Here is a 12,773-nt window from a genome sequence, read left to right on the forward strand (position 1 = left end):
CATTAAGTTACTGTGTGTGTTGGTACAAATACTTTCCAGCTAGCACTCTGAAGTTAAGCCTGCTGCTCGTGCCAAGCTACCAAGAGGGTAAGCAGGGGTTTGCTGAGGGTGATTCTGTTTTACCCTGACTAGAGTGAGGGTCCTTGCTTGGGCAGGGGGTAACCTGAGTGCCAACCAAAGACCCCATTTCTAACAGTAAACAGTTATGTGTAAATATGACAGCCTTGAGCAGGGCACAGCGTGAAATGTGTTTAAGGGACAGATAAACATAGAACATGAGCAAGTATGTTTTCAACAAAAGACAGCTGATAAAATATAAACCAACAAGCCAAAGGTGAGCTGTGCTTATAAACTATAAAATAAATAAAAGTGAATAAAATGTATACATGTCTTAAAGACACAGACTATGGGCCTAAGAGCTAAAATAAGGATGCCCAATCCAGGCACTAAAAGGAACCCATGACAATGACATGAATGTAAGAGGAAGTGAATGGTAATAATCAAGGGAGCAATGGTGGACACACATATAGATGGTGCACATGGCAATGCAATGGACCGTCAGCCCCACAAGAAAATATTAAGAAAGTAAGGAAGTGAATATATCATTGTTTAAAGACTATCCAAAAATTGAAAAGAGTTGCGAGGTAAAACTATATCACCAGGAACTGATTTTACAGTGGCTGTTATGGTTTTGTCTCATGAACATTTGGGGATTTCTGAATTCCTATTGAGAAGAACATTAGTGAGTGTGCTTGAAGGCTTTGTCGAGCGTTGTTTCAGTAACAACTTCAGGTGTCTGAAAGCCAGTTGATGTTCTCTGTTGGCAAGCTGGTTTCATGTCGAGGTTACTTCTGGGAGCCTGCTGAGGGTTTCTAAGATCCTGCTGAGAGTTAGTGAGACTCAGCAGGGCCTCTGTGGGAGCAGGTTGTGAGAGTCTGAAAGGAGTGTCATGAGGCCTTTAGCTGTCTTTAAGCTGGTAGTGGTGTCTGCTGTTGGGCTAAAGTTGCTTGTGACCAGGTTTGGGGTGTTTTAAGGTAGTCTGAGAGTCTCAATGGCAAAAGCGCAGATCTTTGAGGGTTGGATGGAGGTGCCTAAGGGCATGCCAGGAGTGCATGAGGGCTGTCTGAATCGTTGAAGAATCAGCAAGGCATGTCTGATAGTTGAAGATTTCTGATGATCAACTGATGGCCTATGCCATTTAAATAACTTGGTGCCAGTTGCATGTCTTAGAACCTCTTTAATGGACCAAGGGTGTTTAAGGACCAGTTCAGGTAACTAAACAGTACCTGAGGGTGTGCAAGAACCAGTCAAACAAGTCATACCTGGTGCACGTAGAGTGCCAAATGCAAAAGCAACAAGGTGATGGATGGAATGCTTAAATTAATCTCGCCCACTGGCAAACACTCAGGCTGTATTCCAATCCATCAATTTTCACCCACCATGCCACATCAGTTTGGACCAATAACAAAGGATTGGAATGCAGCCATGAGCAATTACCAGTGGCTGAAATGTATTCAAGGATTCCACTGATCACTTTTTTGTAAGCTTTAGTCTGTCACCCTAAGTGGGACGAGTATGCCCAGATGTAGGCCCCGTGCACACAGTGTCACTAGAAGTAAGCTGTACCTGACTCATGAGCCCATAACTAGGGCCAAACAGGTCCTGGATTGGTTGTGGTCCAGTTCACAGAGGTTATGGATTGGCAGTTTGGGCTGGACTGTTGCAATTGGAGAAGGGTGAAGACTGATTTGCATATAGCTGGGTACAAACTAAGGTGACATGGTGTGAAAAATAACAATGGATTGGTACCAGTGACTGAGATTAATTCAAGCATTCCATCCATCATGCTTTAGTACCAGTGCAGGCCACCATGGTGCAAGGGTGCCTGCGTTGCAGGTGGGATTGTATTTCTGCAGGAAGGGCCACCTTCCAGGATCAAAAAATCCTTTGAGGCTTTTTTTGCTTTCTTTCTGCTTTCTGCTTTCTAGGTAGGTTGCAGAATGCAGCACAATTAGAAAACAGAAAAAAAACTAGCTGAAAGTAAGATTTTTCTCCTCACTACGCATCCCCTGGGAAATCTGGGAATGCGCCAAAATCCATGAGTGGATGCCTGGGAACACCCAGGCTTCACCCATGGAATTCCCCCCTGGGACAGAGTTACAAAAGGCAGTAACTTGCTCTTCCTTGGGTTACTCCAGATTTACCAAGCCACTCAGGGCCACAAAAAGTGCTCTTGCATAGCGTGGTAAATCTCATACTAGATTTTGCGCTGGCCTGCATCCCTTTGCACTTGGCTCTTGGGCGTTGCAAAACCTATGACAAATCTGGCCCAGAGTGGGCAATGACTGCTGAAGAAGCGAGCAGAACCAAGACACCTCATATGATATTGCAGCTCTCTCTGGCTAAGCTAACTCCTAAAAATTCAATTTTTGAACAAAATCTTTCAAGAAAATTAATGTACCTTTTACTAAAAAGCGACTTCGAAGTCTGCCTCACATGAAAACCTAATGCAATTGATTTACTTCAATGATGCTCGGTGCTCATGAAACTTCAGAAAAAAATTTTGTGCTCATATTTTTCACACGTTTCATATTAAACTAGTCTCAATGTTAATTTTAGAAAACATTGTTGCTGTTATATTTGTATATTATTCCCCATCAGAACAGGGACTTTCCTGCTTGCTGAACTGCTCAGGCTACAGGTAAGTGTACAATATTTCATCATGGTGAATTTCTGTGTGGAAAAAGAGATATTATGGCGCAAAGGCTATGTGGCCTAAATGCCTACTGTCAATTGAACATATTGAAAGTTGGCTTAATGACTTGGACTAACAGAAGTCGAAGTGCAGAAGATGGGGCTGCTGAACTCTTTCCTGTGATAGCTGATATAATTTCAGAGCATTTCCTTTCTTGGCTGGGTGTGAGCATATTTGAAAGAGAAACCTTGAGGTTATCCAGGAAGTGACTACCCAGTCACACGCTGAAAATGTTAGTGCGCACAAATGATGCCTGCCTTTGGTATAGAACAGCAATTATTTGCTGAGACACGTTTATTAACCAGATGATAAGGAGTCGGACCACTGCAGTCGTGCAAACTTCACCTGTGCCCTACAGGACATCAAATCAAACATAGCACGGGTGTTGAGACTCAGGTACCTTAAGCATTATGAAAATCCAAGACTCCAAGCATCTCGTAAACAACAGTCCTGTGTCCTAGCAACAGGCCAGGAAAAGGGCCTCGCTGGGAGGAATGGAGCAGACACGCTTGTTTGCAGGGATTACCCCCAATGAGCTATGAACAACAATTTAACACTTGCCTCCTGGCACTCCTGCACCTAGCAATTCAGCACTCTAGCAGCCCATTATGATATGTTGGTCCATCAAATGCTCTATTGCCTAGACCAATTTAACATAGAATGCCCATGGAAACAGTGATGCCTGGTATACCATACAACAGAATGGTGGTGTTCATGTGGAGTGTACTGTCCAAGAGGCGTGCAACATGGTTCAATCTGTTAGCCCGTTGGTCCTTAATAAGTAAACTTACAAGGGGACTCGTATAGGTCGATGAACCTTTTGACTTGTTCAGGATGTTCTTACCATAGCTCCAGAACAGAAACAATAATCAATGCGTAATGATCAATAATCATTAGTGAAATCAATAATCAATAATCAATGGAGTCAGTAGTTGTTACACACCATGACTTTTCAGCCATGAATAACCACACCTTAGTAAAAATTTAGTACGTTTACCCTTATATTAAAATGCCAAAGTCATGTAGATTAATCGCTAAGTCAAATCAAACACAATTAATATTTGTTAACCAAAAAGATGGAAGAAACATGATCTAATCAAAGCTTGAATCACAATGCAGTCTGAAGCATCAGTACAAATCATTAGTAAAGTCAGTTTCAATAGTACTGCATAATCCATAGAGTTCAGCAAAATAATTTGTCAACCATTGACTCTGCAAATTGTCCGTCGTCATGTGAATAGCCTCAACTACTCCAGATTAGCATCAGCATATGGGGTTTCATGCAAAACAATTTAGAACACAAATTTTGAAAACATCTAGCTAAAGACAACTATTAAGACAGCGCAGTTGGTACCTAGAAAGAAAAGGCATAAAAATGCAATTAAGTCACATTGTCATATCTAACTAGCCACGGTATGGGTCAGCAACCAGAATCAGTCTTTGTCCTCATGTCATCAATCGATCAACAAAACATCAGGCTCTCAGTCAGAGAGTATGAGCCCAATGACAGAATCTCAAATCTCTTCTTCTCCCAAAGTCACTCTAGATTTCTGGCCTTGTCGTCTGTCTAAGTTCCCTCTGTTGCGTTTTTATATAAAAGTCACCTAAACTATCCCCTAATTCCCAATTGGTCAATTAATCATACATTATTCCTCTGTCGCGTGAAAGTTCTATACCAAATCTATGAATTCTAATAGTTCACACTTGACATGTCGTTGATTGGTCTGCGTTACGATGTTCTCATCATCCGGCTCATCAGGTATCGAATTTGTTGCATCTTCTTCTCCAGTCAGTGTCTTCGTTGTTTGCGTCCTGGGAAAGAACCTCTAGCACACATTACACATGTCTCAATACATTGTAAGGACACTGGGGCATATTTATACTCCGTTTGCGCCGAATTAGCGTCGTTTTTTTCGACGCAAATTCGGCGCAAAACTAACGCCATATTTATACTAAGTATGAGTAAAGAGCGTAATTTTTTAGCGTGAACGCCTTCCTTGCGTTAATGAGATGCAAGGTAGGTGTTCCCGTCCCAAAAAATGACTGCGCCGCAAATGCGTCGTATTTATACTCCCGGGCAAAAATCACACCCGGGAGTTGGCGGGGCAGAAAACCCCGCATTTGCGCCACTTTTTAATGCCTGGGTCAGGGCAGGCGTTAAGGGACCTTTGGGCTCAAAATGAGCCCACAGCTGCCCTCCCATGCCCCCAGGGACCCCCCCTGCCACCCTTGCCCACCCCAGGAGGACACCCAAGGATGGAGGGACCCACCCCAGGGACATTCAGGTAAGTTCAGGTAAGTATACATTTTTTTTAATTTTTTTTTGGCATAGGGGGGCCTGATTTGTGCCCCCCTACATGCCACAATGCCCAATGACCATGCCCAGGGGACAGAAGTCCCCTGGGCATGGCCATTGGGCAAGGGGGCATGACTCCTGTCTTTACTAAGACAGGAGTCATGTCAATGGCGCCTCGGCGTCGTTTAAAATGGCGCAAATCGGGTTAAGAAGATTTTTTAGCGTCAACCTGACTTGCGCCATTTTTAAGACGCCCTAACGCCATTTTTCCCTACGCCGGCGCTGCCTGGTGTACGTGGTTTTTTTCCACGCACACCAGGCAGCGCCGGTCTGCTTGCGCCGGCTAACGCCATTCAATAAATACGGCGCCCGCATGGTGCTTCAGAATGGCGTTAGCCGGCGCAAAAATTTTTGACGCTAAACTGCGTTATCGCAGTTTAGCGTCAAAAAGTATAAATACGGGCCACTGTCTCCTGTTAGTCCGTTCACATGGAAAGCATCTGCTAAGCATTTTAACAAGACAATGAGCATCTCACAGTTAATTCACTATGTCAGCATTTTTTATCAAATACTAAGAAATACAGCTTCTGCATGAGGCCTGGCAAACTAGGCCAAGACACTAGTTAAGTTAAGGGCTACAATTAATAAGCTAGAACATACGTCATAACCCTTAATATGACATATTACTACATTAGTGTAATACATTTTCAATAATTCATAAGTATTAATAATTATTTAGTACATTTTGTGAACACTGGTGGCCATTCTTCGAGGTCACAATTTCAAACGTGCACATTATTTTATACATTATTCATTTTTCTACATAAGTCATTATTAAAAATACGTAAATACTCATTCATAATTTCTAATTGAGACACCTGCTTCAGCAAATCCTTCCCTGGCTTAGGCTGATCATTATTGCTAGACATTGAAAAACTGTTCCGTTTGCCAGTGAGACCCCGATTTAGTTTAGTGTTAAAAATGCAAATTTAGATTGGTGTTATCAATACTTTGTACATTAGTCTTGGTACATAATAGTAAACACAATTTAAGCAAAGGATGATACTCACAGCAGCACTTCATTAAGAAAATTTAATCTGGCAGAATTACAACATGATCTCACAGATTCCAATATCGTGATTTAAAAATAATTAACTTTCGATTGAGTTTCTCTCTTATTTAAGAATGTTAATGAGAGAATTTTAAATGAAACTGTGAAATCAATCAAAATGTTGCTAACTTTCTAGTGCTTCACCTATTTAGTCTGTCAAAATGATACGAAAAATATTATTACATACAAGAGATTAATAATCTGCATATTCTATTTGGGTTTTCCTTTCAATTCCAGTACCTTTTAATGACATCTTCCTGGAAATGGCACAGCTCCCTTTCTTTGGATAACAGGCTACTGAGAGGTGGCAAATGTTTGCTCCGTATGTTAGTTCTGAGAAAATTGCAATAGGAAAGGACTATGTAGCGATTTACATTGACGAACATCTAGAATTACTTATATATCTTTAACAGAATTAAAAAACACTAGTACAACAGAATGTGGTGAGCAAGTTGACATAACAAGCAGTACGTTACGCATCTAAGTTGATCAACTGTGTTTATTAAAAGTCAATATTTCTCCATACAATTCCTGAGTTCAGAGCTTACCATATTTAACCCATGGTCCTATATGCAGATCCCAGATGAAGGATTACTAATGGTGGCAGAAAGACTTAAAAAGTTCAAATAAATCCTGTTCACACTCCACCAGGCACATCAGAATGTTTACGCATTCAGCAAAGAGACACTCAGGCCGTCGTTACAACGTGGCGGTCTTCAGACCGCCAGGGCCGTGGTGGTATTTGGACCACTGCCAATGTGGCGGTCTGGCAGTGTAATGTATCTGTATTTGACCACAGCTCCATCTTGACCACTGACTCCATTTTGTGGTTAACTTAGCTTGAAACAAGGGGCGTTGCCAAGAGTCCAACATGGCAGACACCTAATTCAGAGGCTCTGGACCCGGGTCGTAACATCTACCCGAGATCCATCCCCAACATTGCGGGGATGCCACAACATACACAGTAGAGTGTCGGAGAGGTGCTTGGTATGGGGTGAAGCCCAGATTGCAGAGTGGCAGCACCTGTGCGCTGAAGGTAATGGGCGGTGGCGGTCTTCAGCGAGGCCTCCTGCATGATACTTCCTTTCTCCCTGCTGCTGAGCGGCCCGGTGGTAAGGCGTGGACGGCCAGAGCAGATTGAGGACTGATGGGGAGTGGTCGGACCTGGTGGAGGCCGGGCATGGTACCTAACTGCAGCAAAATGCTTGAAGATGGCAGTGGTCACGCACCTCAGGGGTCCCGCACGGACGGGCCTGGCACGCGGGAGGCCCGCTGAAGGACACAGGTCTTCGCACGTCTTGTGCGGCAGCCTGCTGGTGTCCCCTGGGTGTGCCGGGGCTGCCTGCCCCAAAAATGACAGCTGATAGGAGGGCCTGGCGCCGATACCGATGACTTGCAAGGAATATTGACTGAGGCTTAGCAGAGGGCCTGGCGTGGCCCGCTGTAGGTGCGTAAGAAACCGCGGGGGAGCATGAATGCGGCCCAGCGATGAAGAAGTGATCCAGGCAGCAAATTGAATCAGAGTCAGATCCCCAAAGAAGCAGCAAAGGTGAGCGCTCTGTGTGTGCTGAAGCATGGCGCAATTGAGATGGGACGTGTGGGCCACCCTGTGGTATGGAGGTCTGTAGCAAGTTATAAAGTGCTGATTTGCGGGGTGGCCCAGCGGTGGAGACCAGTGGCCATGACTGGGGGCAAGAGGGTCTAAATAGCTTGGAGGCTAGCTCCTGAACAGCCACAGAAACAAGACGTTGGACGGGGAGGTGGGCTGTGGCAGGCAGTGGGATCCCAGAATATACCAGATCTGCCTGCCCCGAAGAGACCAACCCGAGCTCTGGCTGACTCAATCCGACCACACCCTGAAGGGACTATGAAAGCACTGGGAAACCGTCCTATGCTAGTAGGAGCTGGGCGGTGGCGATAGGTCCCACGCAAAACTCTAGGGGCTACACTTCTTGAGCATTGAGTGTGGCCTCCTGACCTTACGGTGACAATTCATCATCCAGATGGGGTGCAACAAAACCAAGCCCCCTAGGCTGGAGGAATATGAACAGCAGTGCTCCCCACCCTTGAAAGACTTGATTTGCTCCACGCCATCTGAATGTGTTCCCCCCACAACAGCAGAGACATCAGGGGACAAGCTCAATCTCATCTTGCAGGAAATTCATGACTCCAGAGAAATCATGGAACAGAATCTTGACGCTATTACTACGGACCTCAGTTTGCTGAAAGATGATCAGCACAAATTGGTAGACAGAGTCAAATCAACGGAGCAAACATTGGCCACCTTAGCACCGGCGCAAGCAGAGCATTACTCAATGTTGAAACAACTGTGCAAACAAGTGGAACAACTCCAAGACTGAGAAAAGGATGCCGAAGGCAGAGTGCGCAGGAATAACATCCGGATAGTGGGCATTCTGGAAGGCACTGAGGGAGATCGTCCCACACAGTACACCGAGACCTGGCTACAGCTGAAGGGGGCGCCTGAGGGCCTGTTCACCCTCTTTATGGTAGTACAGGCACACCATGTGCCTTCCAAGAGACTCATCCCGGGGCCCCTCCACGGCCAATAGTCGTGAAAATACTGAACTACAGAGACAGGACATGTTATTCCGGGCCACGCAGAAAGCGCGCTGATCACTGTGGATGGCTCCAGAGTATCTCTTTATCCAGATTACACAATGTCAGTACAACGTTGCCAGGGTTCATTCCAAGAGGTTAAGAAACACCTCAGAGCATACGGCCTTGTATATGCATTGATCTTTCCTACAAAGTTGAAAGTTATACGTTTTCATTTTTTAAATTCTCCAACAGCAGCCAGTGAATGGCTAGATCCGAACTTTCAGGGAACACGGAGTGACCAACAACAGGAGTTTACATCACAGAACTTGAGCCGTCAGACTCAGCGCACCTGCTGCAAACAGGACACTGCGAAGAGCAGAGGAGGAGGTCCGTTCCCATGGCAGGCACGTAAAAGTCAACTGGAGGCCATCCAACATGCTACTACTCTGTGGGATCCCAGCCATAGGTCCAGCACAGAGTCATCCATGGCCGGGGACTCAGACACTGAAACTGAGGACAGTGTAGCATTGTTCCTAACTGTTACTCCAAAGACTGCTAATGAACTATGAAAAAATGAAGGGCTGCCCTTATTGTTGCTTTTCTCCACTTCAGGGATCCTGTGAACAATGCTGGAGAGAACTTCCATCCCACCGCACTGTAGCCTGGATCACTATACTGATACCTCTCTGATGACATTGTGATTATCAACCGTCATTACATTAGCACTTCATAATCCATGTGTAATATTCTTGTATTATTATCATGAAGTTGGGGATTGCTTTGTGAGTAACTAATTAATGATGAGACCTGGGTCTGGACCCTTATAATGTGTTATGATTGCTGCGCAGATATATAGTTTGGCGTATGAGCCACGGCACCCCACTAGCGTAAGCCTTGCTATCTTTATGGTTCTACAGTTTGTTATATTAGTTGAATTGGTCTCGCACAGTTGTCTGCACTGGACCGCGTATTGGGTGGGGTTGTTGCTTTTTATTGGTATGCTTCGGTCAGCACTGAAACACTGAGGGAACGCAGTAGAGCCACGGGGTTAAAATTGCTTGACACTCCCTACATTAATTGCATAGGCCACGATCAATAATCAATCAATAAATCATACAATATAATTACTTGGAATATTAGAGGACTGGAATCACTCTATAAATGACACCGGGTACTGGCACAACTGCACAGATGCCACGCTCTCCTTGCCTTCCTACAGGAAACCCACCACACTACACTAGAAGCCCTAAAACTACAGCACAATTGGCAGGTACAATTGTTTCATACCTGCCTTTCTGCGTATGCCCGGGGAGCAGCCATATGGATAAGGGTGGGGATTTTGTTTTCAGTCCAAGATACAAAAATTTACTCACAGAGTAGATATGTACTACTCAAGGGACTCTTGGATGTAGAGCAGATAGTACTAGTTTGTTTTATGCACCAAACCAAGAACAAGATGCTTTCTATGCACGCTTATCTACCATTTTATCGGACCGGGCTCACCTCCCATGGGTGCTGGGGAGGACTCGAATGCAATACTTAATTTTCTCCTCGACCGTTCACACCCACCCTTCCATAGCGCTGCACCGGTTCGCCAGGCCAGAGCACTGTGACAAAGGGTTGAGGGTTGGGACCTAGTGGATGAATGGCGGAACCGTAATGAGGACGCGAAGGAATATTCCTTTGATTCCTACACACATATGCTCCATTCCCGCTTAGACCGGTTCTTGTGCACCTCCAACCTGCAATCCAACATAACCCATGCTACATATTTAGGTAAGAGGTTGTCTGAGCATAACCCGATTGAGATACAGCCGGACTGGGGATGGGTACCCACCGGTTACCAATATGTCGCCTACAGCCCATGCTCTTGGAAGACACAGTCTATAGGGATAGCTAAGGACACATTATTTTCAGAAAAAACAGACACTGCAACCTCCCCATTGATTGAATGGGAGGCCTTTAAGGTGATAATACGGGAATCCTCCATTTCTATGCGGGTGGGAGCAGTGGTCTAAATTCTGAAAGACCTCACATACCTAGAAATTAATCTGGGCGCTCTAGAACAAAGGGCGACCCTAGACGACACCAAGACAGCACAAATACAAACAGCACGGATCTGTCATGAGGAACTCCTTGTGTGCTTGCGTGTGGTAGATTACAGATCTTACACCCAAAGAAAACATTTAGAGGTGGACAAACCGGGCGCCCTTCTTACCAAACTAATCAGGCCTTAGCAATCTCCCATGCATATATCAACGATACAATATCCACAGGTGGGTATAGTAAATTATCAAACTAGCATCAACAACGCCTTTCGTCTATATTATACTGATCTATACGCCGCACTGCTGCCTGTAGACCACCACTCCACACACGTTTCTGCACCAACATCCGCTTCCGCAGGTGACAGGAATCGTGACCACTGAGATTTGCGAGGCACTGAAAGAGACGGCAGGTAATAAGATGCTTGGCTCTGATGGATTTCCGGTGGAATTTTATGACACCTACACCAATCGCCTGCTTTCCCACTTAGAGAAGGTATATAAGAGGTCTCTCAAGGAAGGAATGCTCCCTGTCTATTCTAAATACAGACTATAAACTCCACAGTAAAGTATTAGTGCGCAGACTACTCCCACTATTTCCGTGCCTACTACACACAGACCAATGTCGGTTTGTTCCACGCCATGGTACATCGACGAATATCCACCACCTATTTCAGGTGATAGATAAGACGAAACACCAATATCCACATGCCGGCTGCATCTCGTCAGATATGCAGCAAACATTTGATACTCACAGCTGGCAATATATGTTGGCCTCTCTAGAAGCATGTGGCATACCCCCAGATTTTATAGGGTGGGTGAAGCTCTTATACACAGTTCTGACCAAGGCCAAGACTGGGAGCGCATATATCTGCATCTTACCCAATATACCATGGAACTAGGCAGGGTTGTCCTCTGCTCCCTCTATTGTTTGTATTGGCATTGGAGCCCATGGCACAACACTTCGCCACAGCGCAAATGATTGGGAAATTGTGCTCATCCCACTACCCATGCTTGCTCCTTATATGCAGATGACATGATACTTTATTATAGGGATTTGAGGCAAGGCACAGAGGACAGCGCAGATTTTTTCTCGATTTGCACTCCTTTCAGGGCTCCAAATGAATCCTGATAAATCATATGCATACTCCTTCCTTGGCACTTGTTCAGAACCTGCGGTCCGATTCGGACCAATGTCCACTGCAGTAGCACCTGTTTTCTTCCGTTATCTTGGTATTCACATATGCCGTGAACATGCGGATTTGCTAGAAGGTAATTTAAGCCAGCCGATTACATTTCTCCGGTCCCAGATCGACTTCTGGATCACTCTCCCCCTTTCGGTGGTGGGAAGAGTAACACTGGAGAAAATGGTACTGTTACCTCGTGTCTTATACCATTTTGTGAACTTGCTGCTTATGGTACCACCCTGCATATTTCGAACATTGAACTGCTTACGGATTGATTTAATATGAGGGAGGGGTCACCGCCGAGTCGGCCTGACGGAATTACAGTTACCCCCAGACATGTGTGGCTTGGGCGCTCCAGACTTCAAGGCCTATTGTATAGCGGGGCAACTCCAATGAATGTCCTACTGGCCAGCCAGCCATAATCTGGAAGAGATAAATTGTACAGCTGCGATGTGGAAGATGGGCTTTATTCATCGTTTGCTCAGTCCTGGGTCCCCAAAATGACCCCTCGGGCTACCTTGCATTTTGCGTACGGCATTTTCTTATTGGAAACTAACTATACTTTTCACAGCCTCATCAACCCCCTATGCGCCTAACATACCATTATGCGGGCTCCCTACCCCCTCGGGAACTATCACGACAGCTATGCTCTGAGTTTTGGAACAGGGGGTCCACTTACTTTAGAAGACTTGTTTGAAGATGGCATGTTAATGCTGCACTCAGACTTTTATCAGACTCTCTTTTTAACCCATGCTAAAAAACAATCATATGTTCGCAATCATTGGGCACCACAGGGTACTGGACCGGTAACACACAAAGC

Source organism: Pleurodeles waltl, chromosome 9 (assembly GCF_031143425.1).
Source record: "Pleurodeles waltl isolate 20211129_DDA chromosome 9, aPleWal1.hap1.20221129, whole genome shotgun sequence".
NCBI classification, from domain to species: domain Eukaryota; kingdom Metazoa; phylum Chordata; class Amphibia; order Caudata; family Salamandridae; genus Pleurodeles; species Pleurodeles waltl.